We start from the raw sequence: 19277 nt of genomic DNA, 5'->3' as shown, positions 1-19277 counted from the left end.
TTGTCTCTCTAATATCTTGGGACCAACATGGCTACCGCACCACTGCATAAAATTACTCACATCTGTGCTTGCAGGGTAAGGTTCCCATGATCAGTAAGTGCTATATTATGTGTATACAGAACTAAACTACACTGAAAAAAATCTTATGATCTTTTGTTTCCTGTTGCTTCAGTTTCAAACCTTGGCCTCTCTGTAGGTGCCGCTAATAGAAGAGCCAATTGTGAATATAAATTCTGTCATGCAGAGAGTTCTCCACTGGCCCACGTCCACCAAACTTATTTCAGGTCAGACACCAAGCAGCCATCAGATGGTAGCAGGTTCCAGTTAGCACTCAGCTGGATCAGATTAGAGCCATTCTCAGATGGAGCTGTTTCAGACTCCTGGTGACAAATGAAATTGTGTCCCTTGTGCTCCCTCTCAGCACCTTTTTTTAGTTCTGTAGCTGTGTTTTCCTTTCCCTCTCTCTCCTTTTTAACTTCTTACCATTCACCCAGGAGTGGAGTGCTTTTATTGCCTACTGGAGTGGAATGCAGAACAATACTAATTTGATGGCAGAAAGTGAAAGTAAACACATTTCATTTTCTACTGCATGATAGGAAAGAAAGCAGCACTCCTGTGTATATGTTCCACTCCAGCAGGCAGAAAAAAATATTTTAGGCATCAAGGGGCTAATGAGTGCTACTTGGGTGGCTAAAAAGAAGGATTTGTACAGTAAAAGATGACTAGATCTCTACCATAGTATGTTCCTGGGATAATTTTCCTGCATCTTAAAGAAAAGAAAGCAAAAAGGAGTTAAGTGGATATTGAGGGTCAGATTTTGTTCACATGCAAAATAAGTATATGCACAGTTTGAAATCTGAAAATTTCATTAATAGTAATATTACAGTAGCATCTAGAGACACCAGCCATGACCGAGACTCCATTGTGCTAGGCACTGTACATACACCTCATTAGAGACAGATCATGCCCCAAAGAGCTTACAATCTAAATAGACAGGGAAGAGAAAGAGTGGGGGAAATGGCGTATCGTCTCTGTTTTGCAAATGGAGAATTGAATCACAGAGAGATTGTGACTTGCCCAATGTCATACAGGAAGTCTATGGCAGGCCCAGGAATTGAACTCACATCTGCAGAGTCTAGTTCATTGCCCTAACCACCAGACCATCCTTTTTGAGTCTGTTTAAATAAACAACTTACTATATATAGATAGAAATTATTTGTTATTCATAAAAATGCTTAGCTACATGCTTAGATTGGCATGCACATTTATGAATGTTCACAAACACTTGTGAAAGGTGTTTGTTGGTTTGTGGCAATATTTGAAAACGTGTAATGTCCATATCATTATAAAACACCTATGGAAGTGCAGAATAATTTCCCTCACTGGGAGACTTTAAAAGGGGATGGTTACTTTATTGGGCTATCTCCTGAGTCTAATTAATGTGAATTGCAAAGGCTATTGCTTAATCAAGACATAATTTGCAAAATTCTGTTTAGCAGTGAAGCAGTCAGCAGCTACGTTGTGCTTAACCATGTTGTAGTTAAGTGTGAAATTCTAAGTTCCTGTCTTTTAGGATAGGCACGTTTGAAAATCCTAAATGATTTAAGAGTATGCATCCTATTGAAAGTCAATGGGACTTTTAGGCACTTTTCAAAATCCCAACCTTTATACTTGTTACCGTTATTATGGCACTACAGAAGCTTTATTAAAGAGAGCTTAAGGGTAGGGTTTTTCAGCATTAGCTTATTCTGCTCCAGTCAAAATCAATGTTAAAACTTCTATTGACTTCAACAGGAGGACAGTTAGTTTTGTAAGCCACTGGAGATGATCCTGCTCAAAATTAAACTGCATATATAGAAATATGAGTCAGTAACTATGTCAAATTTCTAGTGGAGATGCATTTTTACAGGGTTTATGCTTGGATTATTAAAGCAGCCCGGGGAATTAGGTGTACAATTCCCATTGAATTTCCCGTTGAAAATCCTAGCCTTACACTTTGAAAAAGTTTCTTAGCAAAAGCAAATCAGACATGGCTGTGTTTGAAGAAGGCATCAGTTTAACAATACTTGGTTAAATGTACAGAAATAGAGGAGGAGGACGCAATGCAACAGTCACTTGGCAGCATCTAGAATTCTATAAAGCTTACCACATTTTTGATTTGTAACACGTCAGAATAATAAACTAGTTCATTATTAATTACTTAAAATAGAAATCCTAGCGCTGCATGTTGATATCATAAATCATGTGATCGTAATTAATACCAAAGGAATAAGCAATTATTAAGCTGTGACAGACTGACAATACCGTGTATTATCCTGAATTGACTTTACTGAATTAAGTTGAACCTTACTGAAGTAGGGTTAATACCTTTGGGGTACATTGTATTGGAAATGCACATGCTTATATACTATTGTGAGATTGTATGGAACTTGATTAGTGGAAAAATAAGATTAATGCAATCTCTGGAAGGGATGAGGAAGTTCAGAGGTCTTTCTGGACCAATACGTGTGAAGTGGATTTCCTTAGGAAATACCTGGAGGTGAGGGGAATACAAATTTTCCCCCCTCCAAAACCAAACATTTGAAGATGGGGAGAGAGACCCTGTGTATACTAATTACCTGTTCCTGGAAACACCAGATAAAAGACCCCAGGATTTGTCTAAAAGGGTGGGCTAAATCTGTTCTGAACTGAAGCTGTGATGAACTTGTAACCACAAGGCCTTCCCAGGGGAGGGGGTTGCAGGACTTATCCTGCCTAAACCCATGTTTGGGGTGATCTCTGGTAAGCTTTTTAGCCTGCACATAGGTTCTTCCATTGTTTTCATGAGTTTTCTCTGTAATGCTTTTTACCTTAAGAATAAAGGAGATTTTCATGGAAAACTCTGTTATATCTGTAGCAATCACTCTGTTCTCAGTCTCTGAAGAGAAAACAAGCAGGTAGTTTTAGGCAGATTGTCTGTGCTGGGAAATATACAGTGAAGGCAGGAAACTGTATAGCCTGGAAGTACTCTGGTCAGGAGAGAGTAAGGCACGAGTCTCCACTCAAGAGAGGCAACAGCTGGTGAGTCAGAAGCCTACAGTAGGTATCGTTGCTGGACCACTGAGGGGAAATACAGGTGCAGTTGCCCTGAACTGTGACACAGGCCATTACTGTAAAGCTTTAGCCTGAACTTTAATGTGCGGCTGAATGTCCACCAGAAACTAACAAACGTGTCAGGGTTATAAATGCAAATTGCAAAACCAAATAATGTCACACTTATTAGGCAGTTATAAAGATCTAAGTGATCCAGTAGAGGTATATTTCCTGTCTTGTTATTACTAAATGCCGGTGTGTATATTCAGAGCAATGAATGTGAAATCAGTAGGTCACTTCTGTTGCAATACCCTGACACTGCACCCTACTTTTTTTTTCTATCTATAATACTTACATGGACCCCACCCCTGTAGTGCCTGCACACCTCAGAACACCCCTGTGACACAGGAAAGTACTATTACCTCATTTTACAGCTGGGAAATGAGGCACAGAGACACTAAATGACTTGCACACGGTCACACACAGCATGTGTGGTGGAGCAGGGAATTAAACTAATTGTCTTCGAAGTCCTAGGCTAGAGCCATAACCGCTCTAGGTGTCCTGCCTCTCTAGAGGAGAAACACCTTCAAAGCCACCAGCTCAGGTCCCTAACTGGCCTGTTGAGTGATAGAACGCAGTTCCTCCCCCAGAAATGGATTTTTGCTACTTCTACAGAGAACTTCCAGGCCCTACCTGCCTGAAAATCAAAAAGCACCAATGCAGGGACCAAAGGGAGGTGTTTTGCAGCCTTGTACCTCTTCTTTCACCCTCTGTCATAGCCCTGTGGGGCTTGCAGCAAAGGGGAACACCAGGGCAAAGGGCTGCTCCGGCTGTGGTTCCTTCTGCCCTCAGTCCACCCTCCAATGCTTTCCTGGGTCCCCTTTCTCCTGGGGTGAAGCTATTCCTGGGGTGGGCCTAATGCCTGCCCTTTAAGCTGATGCAAAAGAGCCACAGAGTAGCAATGATTCAGGCACCAGTTCCTGAAATCGAGAGTACGTCTGCTTCATGCCATACCCTTTACTTCTCCCCACATAGGAACAGGCAGCATTTCTTACCCTTAATGGTGGAATGGATTTTTTTCCATCTCCCTAGGCAGCACCCACCCCTCTCACAGTTTAGATTCTGTTCCTGTTCTTCTCTTTCAGCAGGTGGAATACACTTCATCTCAAAGACAATATTGTGCACCAAAGGGGATGTTTGATGTAATCTTTGATGCCTGCATACATTGCCTCAAGTGAATTAATTGCGACATGAGCACCACTTTGTGTTGAGATGCCTTCAACTCCAATCTCCCAACAGAATAGTCACATGACTTTTGATAATGCAAAGTACAATGTTAACCAAGATTCCTGTCTATCTAGATGGCCCTATCACCATAGTGGCTGAGAACTTCCCACATATTTAAATATAGAAATAAAAACAATCTCACGCTTTGCTTTCCCAGGAAGAATAGTGCAATTACTTTTTTTAGGCCTTCTAATGAAGAAATTAATGGAGGAAAGGTACTTTGAACACCTGAATTTTGCATTAAGTTCTTAAGACGATTCCATGCAGAGATTTGGATAACAAGGCAGATATCTTGAACTGGACTCTGTATTCTAAGAGGAACCAGTGCACAGAATGGAGCACTGGAGAGAAGTGTTCTTGGCAAACTGTAGTATTAAGAACATAGACTGCTCCTGCATTTCAACCTGTTTTTCAAGGTGTGTAGCTTTCTTTCTGGGTATAATGAATGTGTGAACTATGTCCAAGTGTGAGTCTGATCGATTTGCTGAAGACATAGGTAACTGGAAGTGACATCTTACTTTAGATCCTGCATTCAGAGGTGACTAGAGTGGGTCAAAGATCCTTTGCCTTTTTTGAATGAGAGCTTTTTGCACAACATTTTCTATTTTCACCTACATTTTTGATGTGTGGGACACTGAAGAAATGAAACCCTGGCAACCAAAAATGAATCTGTTTTTGCCAACTAAAAAACAAACAGTTTTGGAGTTCAGTTGTCAACGCTAAGTTTATTTCAACTTTTTCAATGACAATACAAAAAAATTCTGCAAAATATTTTTAATTTTTTTTTCTTTTGTCAGTTTTTCACACAGAATAAAATCTGTTTCCCAACCAGCTCTAGAGCTGGTTAGAATACGACCACTCAGTCCCTCAGCACAAACCATTCCAACCATCTATCAATGCTAATGCCAGATACAAGTCAGAAAATGTAGGGGTTGAAAACTAAGTTAATTCTTAATCGATAATACAAATTCAAAGGCAAAGAAGTTTCCTGAGAAGAACCAAGGAGAATTTTCCTGACTGAATACGTGGAAAAAAAGTTTCCTTGTTTCATTTTGAAATTTACAAACAACACACAACTTTACTAATAAAAATGAGTCTTTCCTGAATGGCAAAAACCTCACTCTAGAGCTATGCAATCTCTCACTAGAGAGGTATATGTGCCCTCCTAGGATGGGACGCTTGGTTTTGAGCACAATACCTTAGTGGTTGCTATTTAATTACCAGCTGTTACCGGATGTAAGAAGTACATAGTTTTTGTATAGGCTGTCTGCACAAAGGTGAATGTGACCTGCTAGGAAATCAGCGTAGTGGCACACTAACTTTGCTTTACTGGGCAAATTGCTACCCCTGTATAAGTAGGGCGTTATGCAATAAGTAGTTTATCCTGCTCACTGTAATACAATTTTTGCCTTGCTAGAGATGACAATGTTGTTAATAATTGGGACGGGTGTTGCTGCAACCAATATTAAAGATAGAGTTTCCTTAGTTGTTCTTATTTAACATTATGAAGGCGTTTTTCTTTATATACAAAAGCCACAGATTATTTACTTATTGTACATGCATTAGTGCCGCTCTCTGGATGGTTCTTGATGGGGCCTGAGACAGAGATCCTCTGACTGCAAAGCCAAAACTGAAGATCCAGCAGAGAGATGCTGCATAACACTAGAATTTCAAAAGAGCGCCAGGCCAGATTTGCAAGTACTCAGCACCCAAACAGATTTTCAAAAAAGCTCAGTACCCAGTGCTGAAATGAGAGCTCAGCCTTTCTCATAATTCTGGCGCTGATGTACCTGTCCAGTTTAGGCAGAGCAATTCAGAACTTCTTTGTAAACAAGAAACTGGATAACAAGGAAGCTGCGTGTGAAGTTATTTTTGCAGCTCATGCTCTAATATGTAATCAGAGCTTTTGTTCCATGGCTTGCACATCCAAATTAATTAGAAATTTATATGACCAGAAGTTCAGTTCAGCCTGCATTTAAGGCAGAGGCCATTATTGTTCATGTTTTTGCTCGCTTCATCGTGGAACAATTATCCACCCATTTAGAAAATGCAAAATTTGTTTCTATTTTAATAGATGCTTCAAACCATAAAAATATCAAACTGCTTCTTAGTGGCGTCTGCTTGAAAAAACCTCCTAGAGGAAAACAAAACACTCAGTTCCCCATGCACTGGGAGTGACACTGTTGATTGACTTTCCAGAAGGCTACATGACAATCATTAGTGAAAAGTAAGAGACTGGAGTCAATGGGGGCAGGCAAATCTAACACGGTGCTGGAGGCAACAGCATATTTACCTGGCAGCTCAGGGTGGTGTGGGGCAACAGTAAAGACAGGTAGGCATCCAGGGAACAAGAGCAAGAGTAAACATGGAACTTCAGCTGATGTTTTTTCTTTGTTATTATTATTCATTGATATTAATATGTCTATGCTCAGTAATGTATTTTGTTACAGATGACTCGATGGCTTTAACCATAGCCACACAGTGTCCAGTGAATTCTTAGCTACATTTGCAGTTTTAACTGCTTCCTAAATTCAAAGTCAATACTAAAGGCAATCTACAGCAATGGTGGTGAGTTTCTTTATTTCTTGCCAGCCCTAACAGAAGGACAAGGACAAGATTTTTAATCATAGTAGGTCACGGCAGCGCATGTGGTTTATCAGTGGCTCTTGCAGGGGGCAAATGACTTCAGGCCCTTTTAGTAAAATAGAGAGAATGGAGTTAAGTCCCTTTGTCAGCTTCCCCACTTCCCAAATACGAGACAATCTAACCCTAGACCCCAGCATCAGGTGTTGGGGGCCCTCCTGATGTTTGACAAGCCAATAAGAGCACGTCATCAGGACCAGCCAGACCATCCACCCACCCCTGCTGCACAAACATGTCTGCAGCTCAGACCTCCTCCCCCCATCTGGGTCTCAAGACAGGCACCCAGAAAAAATGAGGCTTGTACAATTAGTGAGCATGTGTGAAAAAAATGGTTGCAGTGACTTGCCCAGCATCACATAGGAACACTGTGGCACAGACAGGTACAGACTAAGTCCCCAGGAGAGCGTTCAACTGCACTAGGTTTTAATAAAAGAAAAAAGGAATTCTACCATGTGGCATCAGGTCAGCAGCATGCATGGCACCTTTGCCACCCAAACCTCTGCCACTTGCGCTAATGGAGTAATCGATAGCAGTAGCAAGTTGTCATCCACTTAGGGAGCTAGAGGGGAATGGGCCATTTTGCTAGTGGAGGTTCACAGATATTTGCTGAGAGCAGAGGAATGGAGAGACTCAGGAATTCCAGATTCTTCTATCCTTTATCCCCTCATGTGACCCCTTCTGCCCCAGCCCCTCCAACTTTTATCCACCCCATCTCCTTGTTCCAGTCCCATTCCTCTCACCTAGCCAGTAATAGTCTCCTTTCCTTAAGCTTCTCATCCCGGGTCCAATCTCCTTGCCCCACAACTCCTAGGCTCACCCCTTTTGCTCCTCTTCTGATCTCTCTCTCCTCGACACTGGCCTCCAGACCCCACCCCCACTGGTTTCCATGCTGGGATGCTGTGACCCTGGGCTCCTCATCCAATCTCAGCATCTCCCTGGTTCCTTTTCCCAGGCTCTTTCTTCAGCCAATCCCAGTTCTCCCCCTGCACCACAACTTGTCAGATCTGTCTCCCCTCTTCCTTCATCTTCTTCCCCACCACACCAGTAATTTTTCAGTCCCAGTCTCCTTATCCAGATGGTCTCAGTCTCCCCTGCCCACATCCACCCTCAGTCCCTCCCTTCTGCACCACCTACTGGCTACTTATTTCTCCATTTTCCTCCCTGGTTTCTAGTCCCAGTCGCCTTGCCCAGCTACTGTCAGTGCCCCCCCACACATACACACACAACTCCCACTCCCCATTGCTCCCACACACACACCACCACCACCATCAACAAGATTGGTTCTTATCCCCTCTGCATTTGAATCAGGCAGCTTCCTCTTCCATGCTCAGTGGGCCCACGGGGGCAGTCACTGAAAGAACAGGCTTGACAGGATACCTGGAGCAGCCATGAGATGAAATTGTTGGAAAGTTCTGCTCAAGCCCTGGCTGGAGCATGTCCAGTGTGGACATGGGAAATCTAGCTTTTAAAGTCTCTACTAAGTATGTGTAAGCTGTGATTTTTTTTTCAAAGGCTTATAACTTGGGGCAGTTTTCACAAGGATGTCAAAAGGCACAAAGGTCACCCTCCTGCCCAATTTCAGGTCCTTGCTCCAGAGCGTGGAAGTATTGGAGCTTTTCAAAGAAAAGATTGCCACAATTTTTAATATAGGCAAAACAAACTATTTTTCCTAGCCTTGTTCTTGGAAAGGCCTGAACTGCTTTGGCAGAAAACGTAAAAAAAAAAAAAGTTCAGCATGAAGCAGGCCTGTAAAATTTCAGACCAAACAGTTAAAATTTGGCAAAGTTTAAGCAAATTAAAAAAGGGTCTTAAAATGGGAAGTGACTGACAACCTTAATGGGTGGCACTGCTGCAGATAATACATATGGGAAGGGAATGCAAATCTGTGTGATAGGAAAACAAACTAATGGGCAAACCAGGAAGAAAATGGGGCAGTGGATTAAGCTCATCACCATAAGAGGAGTTGGTATATTGATATAATTCTTGGCAGAACGGAGCTCCAACAGATACAGCAACTGTGAGCCTTTGCGGGCCCTACGTAGTCATGTTGGCCCAGGACAGAATGGAGCCTTCATTCTGCTGATGGGATCTGATGTGGATCCCTCAAAGCTTGTTCCCCTCACCACTATGAAGTAAAAGCACCACTCCATGCCCTAAAGCTTCCTTTAACCCTTTTGAAGGGAGCTGTAAGACCAAATTTCACCTGAATGACTCATACTGGCTTTGTAAGATGGAGGTTTCCTCTGGTTGATGTGGCAGAGCTGCTGCTACAGCGCCTAACCTGCTCCAGTATCTCCTGAAAGTTTGGAAAATCTTACCTGAAAACACATGCAAGTGACCCATCCCACCCGAGGAGAAGGCAGCACCGCACTGTCACCATACAGCCAGTGTGGAGAAAACTAATTTCACAGCTTTTGCTCTTGTGTTAACCTTCTGTCAGAGCTCCTTCCAGGCAATCCCTGCTGAACTGACTGAGGGAGAAAATCTGGTGGGGTATATATGTGCCAAACTTGTCTCTCAGTAGAAATATTGTTTTACATTGCTCATTTTGGGCCTGGTCCCACAACACATTGTTTATTTTCAGGCTTTTCTACAATGCTCTTCATCAGAGCTTTTGAGTTTCACATAAATATTAATCTATCCTTACAACATCCCTATCTATCTAATCTAGCTATCTATCTAATCTTTCTAAGGTACTTACCTGGTCCCCAGCACTGTGCTGTCAGACCACATCACAATCTTTAATGTATTTATCCTCACAACACCCCCGAGAGGTAGGGATGTATTATTATCCCTATTGTCCAGATGGATAAAGTAAGGCATAGGTAGATTAAGAGACTTTCTCAAGATCGCCAGGAAGTCTGTGGAAAACCAAAAATATGCCCCAGATCTCCTGAGTCTCAGCCCCTTTTCTTTTACCATATGACCATCTCTTCCTCACTAATGGGTCTACTCATATGTGCAAGGAATAATTACTAGAGTAAGGGCTGCAGGATCCAGCCCTTTCAATTCAGGATTTCTGTTATCTATCTTCTGGTTACCATTTGCATCTTGTAGCAAATTTGCAAACCAGTTAAGACCCTGAGCCTCAAAAACAACATGTCTGAGTACATTAAGTTCAATGGGACTGTACACATACGTAAGTGTTTGCAAGATCATGGCCTACTTCCCTAAATTAAATATCCCAATATACTGTAAAGAAAGATGCATGTTTTAAAAAAAGTTTTCTCTTTTTTTTGGGAACTGAGATAGGGGTTTCCTTAGGAATTTCCCCAGAAAGAATCATTTATGAAAAGAAATTGAGTGTGCAACAATAAAACGACTGACACCAAGATCTGGAAACTCATGACAGCCCCTAACCCTGCAGCTACTGCATTAGCGCACGCCATCAGGAAATCACCACCGCCAGGAACAAAGAATTAATAAAATAAAAAGCAACTCTACTTTGCATTATTAAACCTAGAAAATTAACAAAAGGGGACCTCAGATAGACAATTTATTAATATGTAAATAGACTGAGTCAGCAATTAGTCAGCGTGCGGCATAATTGAATAGAACATACTAATTACATTGCCATCTAATTATTGCCTTGTAGTTTAAGGTAAATATTTACTATCTTTTTTTCATTTGACTTTCACATGATACAAGAGCATCTCCATGCAGACTCTGAATCAGAGTTTTCCAGCAACTTTCAGAATATATGTTCCCACCATTATTCATCTACATTATATTTTAAGGGAATCAGTGAATTTAACCTCTCTGTCTGGCAACTGTACAGGGTTGGAATTGGACACGGTATCTATTTTAATAATGTAAATCCAAAAGGCTCACTTTGTTCCAAATGTAGCCTTGTTAAACTCCTTCATGTGTCCTATTTTATGGAATTAGTTCTACCACGCTTAAGCACTATGGATATGTGTAATATTTTGGTTTTATAGGCTATTACTTCACATCTTTCTCTCTTCTATGCCCCCCTTGCCTAACTATAGAGGTTGTATCACCAACAGTATTACTCAGCTTCTGACTCTATTGAACTCCACCCCACCATAATATCAGCAAGCAACGTTACTATCACCATTGTACACGGGAGAGGTGTCTAATCTCGGCTATTCAGACTCATGGCAGGTGTAAATATTTAAACTGAACAAATCAGTGCTAATCAGTCTAATCTTTGTGGCATTCTGCTTGTCACCTCGCCACTCTACATCCCAAACTGCTTCCTACTGCAGGAACACATGCTCTCTCTGACATCCGAGTCAGACCTTTATCCTGCCAGTTAGCACCCCCTCCACCTAAAACACACCATGCTTACTGACCATGTAGCTTAGTCTTTGTTCTTGTTGATGATTACTGTGCAGACAACACACTCATCTGGCTGCGTCGAGAAATTGCGTACAAACGAAGCTATGTGCGGATAAGTAAAATACTTTTGAATAGAGCCTTAGGAGATAGAAGAACATTATTTTAAATTATCTAGAACATAAAAACTAAGTGAGGATTTGGCAACCTTGCAGCAAAAACCTCAAAACCAGTTATTTCTTTTAAATAAAAACAAAAATGAGAAACAGTAACTATTAGAAATCCCACCTGGTGCTTTTTCTGTGTTAATGATGCTTCTTAAATTGCATGTGGGTAAATGGTAATTTTGTCTCACACCATTAAAAACTAATGGAACCCTTGATGATAAGAAATGCCATAGCTAGCTTGTTGGAAAACGTTTAATTAATAAAGTAATAAAATTATTGTTAACTAGTGCAGTTTCCCAGAGAATTCAATGGGATATAAAACAGATAAAACATCCTTGAGAGTTGGTACAAGAAATAAATGCTACTATATAAAATCATACAATATAAAATGAAGCTGGTATGTGTCATACTGAATTAAATTAGCTATTGTACTAATAAAATATCTACAGAATTCTTTCACTAGAAATTTTGGGGAAATGAAGCCAAGAGCATATTTCTATGACCAAAAGAAAAGTATATTTTAAATCTAACTTTTGATAGAAGGGGAGGTAGTTGTTGTTTAAGTTTACAGGAATTACCGTATTGTAAACATACACAAAAAGATGTATTATTATTTTATTCCGTGGGAGTCTTCCCATTGACCTCAATGGGTGTTGAATCAGGTGCTATCCACATTGGATGTTAAACAAAGCCTCCCAACTCTGGAATGTAGCATTACCTTCCATAATATAAAAGACTCAGACAAATAAGTGTTGACAGGTCTAATATAGGCCATTCCCCCTGCTCTGTTTGCTACAGTAGGTTGTTCTTTACTGCATCCAGTTCAGTTTTAAATTACACTAGGGATGGCCTGGCTTGTATCACAGTCCTAGCTCTTGCTGCTATTATTATTTAACATTTGTATTGTGGTAGTGCCTAGAGGCCTCAATCAGGTTGGGATTCAAATACACTAGGCAGTGCACAAACCGCTAGAAAGAAACAGAACCTGACCCAAAGAGCTTACTAATCCACAGTCGGATGGAATTCATTGTAAAGAAATCTTACCTGATAATTCCCCTACATTTTCCCTTGACCATTTTTATTTCATCCCGCCTAACATATACTCTTGTGACCATCCTAAACAGTTCTTTGCCCTTTTGGATCTTTATACCCTTATTTGTAGTTTTGACGTCTGATCAAACTTTACATATGGACAGTAGTTCCTTTTAGCTCCTCTAAATTTAATGAATAAACCTCATTAATCTCTCCATATGTACACACATTCCCCGTCTCTTTAATTTGTTGACACCTGGATGGTATTGAGATGCCTAGTGCTGAAGACACTAATTTAGGTTTAGTCTCATCAGAGGCCTATCAGCTCCAGGGAGCGGGAGAGTTATGCAACCAAAAAATTACATTGTGAAGTCTACGGCCACTATTTTGAGTTGTAAACTCATATCTAATTTGTGCTCCATTATGTCTCTTTTGTCATTACTGCTTTCCCAGTATCTCCCTCCTATTGACTACCTGTGTTTCAGATTCTTTTTCTCCAGATACATTTTAAATTGACTATTGTTTCCTACCCATTACCTCTACAGCCCCTTGTATTAGTTCTCAGTCCCCATGCTACCTTTTAATTTGTGAGTGTAACTAGCATGCTGTTTACTGCTCTTCCAGATGGCTTTTAGAGTTGTTGATTAAGACCAGGCCTAATAGTGATCTTTGCCCCCTTGCCCATATCCATTTGTTATTACCCCTTTATTTTTTTTTTAACAAGGGTACTTTGCTAGATGTCAATCCATGTGACAGTGCTCAGATCCCAGACTATTTGAATTTATTTTTCAAGTCAAAATTCACAAGTTACTTTGATTTACAGATGACCACACCCCGGGGGTGGGGGTGGGGGGAAGGATGCATAACGGGAGGAGGCAGAGACATTTTCTGGGCTTGCAAGAGGCAGGGTACCAGTACTTGAGGGGTGCGGTGGGGGAGAGCAAGGCCAGAGGCAGCTGAAAAGGGGTGGTGGGGATCAGCATAGAGACGCTGCCTCATTTCCAGGGAACAGAAGTGCGGAAGGCTTGAAAAGGGGCAAGCTCGAGCATGAGAAGCCCCGTCTCCATGCAGCAGGTGAGGCAGCACCCACCCTTCCTCCCGCCCCTTGAGGTAGCAAAAGTTGCATTGCACGATCCACTCCTTTAAAGGGCTGCTAGGAAGGAATTTTTCCCTCCCCACCAGATTGCCCTAGATAGGGTGGGGTTTTTTGCCTTCCCCACAGCACATTCAGGGAGGGCTTGTTACGGTGAGGCAGAAAGGGGGTTAGGCCATATATCGCAAATCATTATGCAAGTGCGGGGCAGATGTCCCCTGCAGGTATGCCATAGGAAAGGCATCCAGTGACCAGATAAATAGCTTGGTAGAGGAATTAAAAAGAAGGTGCTGGTTAAAGGAATGGAATAGGGGGAGGTTCAGGGCTCCCTGAGGGGTATGGCAGGGAGCCAACCCCCCTTTCTTATAGCCTACCATAGCCCTCCTACAAGCAATGGGTTGGCTGGGGGATCTGGATGGAAAATGAATGAGGGCTGGTGGAAGTCCCTGCATAGTTATTGAATGAACATGGACTTCCCAGCACTGTACACTTTTATCTGCCAGGTAGTCCCAGACAGCTAATAATAAAGTTGCGGCCTGATTAAATCCATATCAAGTGTCTCCTGTCCTTCAGTCAGAATAGCCGGACAATGACTAGATCCAGTCCAGCTACCGCTCTGTAATTCAGTCAAAAATTCAGTTTTCTCATGTGTGTGTGTACACACACACACACACACACACACACACACACACACACACACACACACACACACACCTCTATCTACCTACCTTATATTCATTGCTTCACATAGGCTCATAGATGTTAAGGCCAGCAAGGACTATTAGATCATCTAATCTGATTCTGTGTTTAACACAGACCATAGCATTTCACACAGCTACCGCTGCATTGAGTCCCAATATTGTGTATTTAACTAAAGTATAGCTGCCATAAAAACACTTTAAAATTCCTCTGTATTGGGAAGAGATCAGCTTCTGGTGACTGAAATATGTGGCAGGAAACAGGGCAGAGAAAGGAGCAAAAAACAAAAACAAAACAGCTTTCCAGACATCTAGAAATGGTACCCATAGAAATTAATGGCACAGCCTAAATTTATCCATACAGTAACTCCAGTGACTAACAAACTGAAATGAAATGATTCATATAGTAATTGTATTACCCATCAATACAACATCTACATAGCTGGAGCATTAGCATTGTATCATTTCATAAAATCATTTATATTGATATTAAGTATATACTGCCCCAAAGCTATCCATGTTGTAAATCCATTGAAGTCAATCTCTCCTGCAATGTGTTTAATGACAATGCACTCAATGGAATTATTGTACACTGTGGATGGATTTGGCCCAATGTGTTCAAAATGCAGATAAAACTTGGCTCAAATTTAGCTCCTGTATTTACACTTGACCTTTCTGTTGGGCAATAACCAAACCCAACCCAAGAGTGTAGTGGAGAGTATACGGGGAATCAATATATATTCCCTTTTTCATTTTGGAAACATGGATGTGTGCATAGACACTTATGGGGCAGCTGTGATTGCTGAACAAACATTCTCAGATAACAAATTCCTGTCTCCCAGACATGCAGAGAGCAAGAATGTCTTTAAAGCCATACACTAAACAGTTCACAAAGTGAGTGCAATATGTGCCTATGTAATATGCTACACGCCCAGAGAATAGACAGGACCAGTATAGTATATGGCCACTTCTGAAATGACTACACCATAAGCAGACCCCCTGATGGAATCAAACATGCATTAATCATTTTAGTATCAGATTCTCCTGGTTTTGCTCCCCTGACAAGTCAGTCCCTCCCTATTCTCTTTTCTTGCATTATTTATCTGCTGTGCCATCCCCACCCCAATATATTTTCCCTTCCCTATTTTGTTCACTTCCCATGTGCCTTATCCTTTTCCACTTCTCTCCATCCTCCTCTTCCCTCTTGCTCTCTGTTCCTTTGTTCTGTCCTTTCCCCATTTCACTGTCTCATTTTATGACAGTCTCTCCTGTCTGGCCCCTAAGCCCATCTCCCCCACCATGACTGTGTCATTTGCCTACACCTTCAGCCCTTTTTGTGGAAGCACTGATTATACCACTTGGTCCAATGGTCCAGCTCCTCTGCACAGCACATTGCTCCGCGTATCTGATCGCTGAGCTAGGCACTGAACTCGAAGACCCAGACACAACAGGCCACTATGCATGACAATGACTGTTTTTATGTTTTCTCTGTATTGCTTTTACCTTCAGAATAAATGTGCCAGTTTAGAAAGAGCTGTAACAGCTGACAATACACAGTTCATAGCCCTCAGAGATAAAGCAAAGCATAAGTACAGGGCTTTGGGCAGACTTGCTTAATGGGGATATCACAGGGTAATGCAGGGAGCTGTGCAGCCTTAACGCTCCAGTCTGGAGGGTGAGAGACATGGGTCTCTACCCGAGTGCAATGACAGCTGGGAGCCCGAAATGTTAGTGGGTGCCGTTGAGCAGCCATGGAGTGGGAATACAACTGTGGTTATTCTGAAACGATGACCAGGAGACCATCAACTTAAAAGTCACTTCGCTCTGAAGATTTCTACATATTATTATTGATACAAGTAATACCAAAGACGTCAGTAACTGAAAAAAGTTGAGAAAAAGGAGGTTGTTAATGAGATTTTGTGTGTGTTTGTTTTGTTGTGTTTGTTTCAGTTTGTGACAACCTGTTGGATAAAGCACCTTAGTGATTAGGAGCCTAGGCTCCATTTTCCAAAGAGACTGAGTTTAGACTTACGTCACGGGGGCATTTTTGAGAAAGTTACCTTTTGTGTATAGCCTGCTTCATTGTTTCCCCAACAGCTAGCTAGTGATCCCTGTTGTTTAGTGAGGAAATTTCACACAGCCACAAGGGAGAAAAAACATTTTTTAGCAATAGGAAAATGTGATTATAAAACCACAAAAATTCAGGGACCAGTGTATACCTGAGACAACTTTCCCTCAGGTTTTGAAATTGACTAGAGTGCAAGTTGATGCTATCTCTGTAAGCTAGTTATTCCAAATTGAGATAACTTCCTGCTTGAGTGTATTAACCCTTTGAATGTTGGTTTTATGAAAGTATGATTTGATGTTAGTACTGAGGACACGTACCTCACCCGCAGTGGAAAGTTACACATAGTCGTCACTGTTCCTGTTGAAGCAAAGACGACATTTGGGGCAGGACTTGAAAAACACATTGACTTTGGTACAACTATGGCTCCTAATTTCCTTAGCATCCTTTGAAAATCACAGCCTTGACACAAAATCAAAATATGTTTCCAGTTTTGGAGGTTGTCTCATTTGATTCACAGTTTTAAAATAAAATCCTACTTCCTTTTACAAACAAATCACTGCAACTAATACTGCATGTAGCAACATTACATCGAGTACATTTTGGTTAAAGCAAGATATGAGATGAATGCATCTCTTGACTCCTTTCCTGTGTTGTGTTAACTTAGAATATAAAGCAATATCTATTAATGGACATAAAAAGAATCCAACTGGCAAGGAAGGAGCAAAAGGGATTCTATTACACAGATGACATTTTTATAGAATGAACAAAAGTAATATCATCAAGCAGTTACTTAATTCAAACTATTGTTCAGTTTACTCAATTATCAATATAGAAAAAATTGGGTATTTTCCCCCTCAATCAACTTTGTCTTAGTATAGCACTGGTAGATGGGCATGTTAAAAAGATCACACATGAGGGGTATTTTGTTTAACAATGGATTGGACTTTTATAATGAAAGCTAATGTGTCTATCCTTGCAGATAGATCATCTCAGAAAGAATCTGGCCATATGGAGAAAATTGCAATTGTCCCATTGAGGCAGGATACAAACAATTACAATGGTACAGTGGTTCATGTTTAAAAAAAACATTTTTCCCCAGAGCTAGAAAATGAAAAAGTGCAGTGACTCAGTAATCATGGTGTGGTAAATGTTGGTAAATATTAACTCTTTACTGGCAAACTGTCATTGCCATATATTCAGTTATGGATTTTCCATGCTATTTTCGGTAAAAGTTACAAATGACAGAGGGCCTCATCCAGGGCCCATTGTGGGATCCTTCCACATATTTCAATTGGCGTGGATCAGGTGGAAATTGAGAAATAAATCATTTATTTGGGATAACTATGCCAGGCCTTAACATTAAAAATTGCAAACACCGGTGAAAAGGGAACAAGGGAAATTACATAATCTGAAGTTCTATTCCTTAGTATATGGACGGGACCAACTGAGTACAAATATTATGGTTTGACTTGCACAGGAGCTGAGTGCCCACAACCCCAAAGACTTTTAGGGTTCCAGACTTCAAGACAATGGTATGATGGGACTGTCGATGATGGATGTGGCCCACCAGCGTTTGCCTGTAGCAAAAATCCCCAATGGCTGGTGACGGGACACTTTAAGTTACTAAAAATCCCCACTGGCTGGTGGATCTTGCCCACATGCTCAGGGTCTAACTGGCCCACCATATTTGCAGTTGGGAGGGAATTTTCCCCTAGGTCAGAATGGCAGAGACCCGGGGGAGGGGGTTGCCTTCCTCTGCAGCATGGGGCATGGGTCACTTGCACGTTTAAAGTAGTGTAAATGGTGGATTCTCTGTAACTTGGAGTCTTTAAATCATGATTTGAGGACTTCAGTAGCTCATCCAGAGGTTATGGGTCTATTACAGAAGTGGGTGGGTGAGGTTCTGTGGCCTGCAATGTGCAGGAGGTCAGACTAGATGATCATGATGGTCCCTTCTGACCTTAAAGTCTATGAGACATCCTGCATTAAACTGACTAGAGTCTGATGTGCCCTAGGAACATTAGCAAAGAAAATGTCAATAATTTTGGTAAAATGATTTTAATCTGCTACAATATAGTCCCAGCACTATGTTTCTGCTGAGAGAGTCCAGCAAAGAAAGCTTCATCTCTCTACTTCTTTCCATATGGTTCCCACAAAATAGCAACAAAAAAATTGAGACCTAAATTTGGAATTTTGTTTAGCAGCTCTGTTTTTAGGCTACCCCAATTAGCCATCCCCTTGTCTTATTCACTTAAACATTTAAAGAAGATTTCTATCTTGTCCCTACATCAAATCTACCAATTTTAGGTCCAATATGACTGGGGGGGGTGAGAGGATGGCTTATAATGAAAATTCAGATGCAGTCTGAGATGGAGAGACTACCGACACCCCAAAATAATAATAGTAATCCCCAGCAAGTATGCTATTGCACTAATGGAGGCAGCATTACATTTTGTATGTAGAATTGCCAAGTTATTTCTGCTCAAGAACAATTCTTACAAAATTTAGAATGAAATAGGGCAAAATACTGCCAGAGACTTAACGAATGAGTTGTAGACAAAAGGCTCAACCAGCCGGAGAGAAATAAGAATAAGACATTAATAAGCCATGTGGAATGACACATAAAGTGCTCGTTTCAAAGGCTGTCTCACTATTGAAACTTGTAGCTTGAATCAGGTGCAAGCAAAGGGCTTCATCTCAAGAATGTACTGCTGTCTGTCAAAGTTATTTTATAAAAAATGACATGTTTTCTTTTGGCAGATGGGAACAAGGCTTGGAGAACAAATTTTCAGAGGCAGACAAATTGGTTGCTTGGAAATATATGTGTACACACACACACACACACACACACACACACAAAGAACCTGTTGAGTATCTGCATGTGCTAGTAGAAAGCAAAATAAGACCACTGTACAGCC

This window comes from Chrysemys picta, chromosome 11 (genome assembly GCF_011386835.1).
Source record: "Chrysemys picta bellii isolate R12L10 chromosome 11, ASM1138683v2, whole genome shotgun sequence".
Taxonomy (NCBI): domain Eukaryota; kingdom Metazoa; phylum Chordata; order Testudines; family Emydidae; genus Chrysemys; species Chrysemys picta.
Note: the sequence above shows the minus strand (reverse complement) of the source record.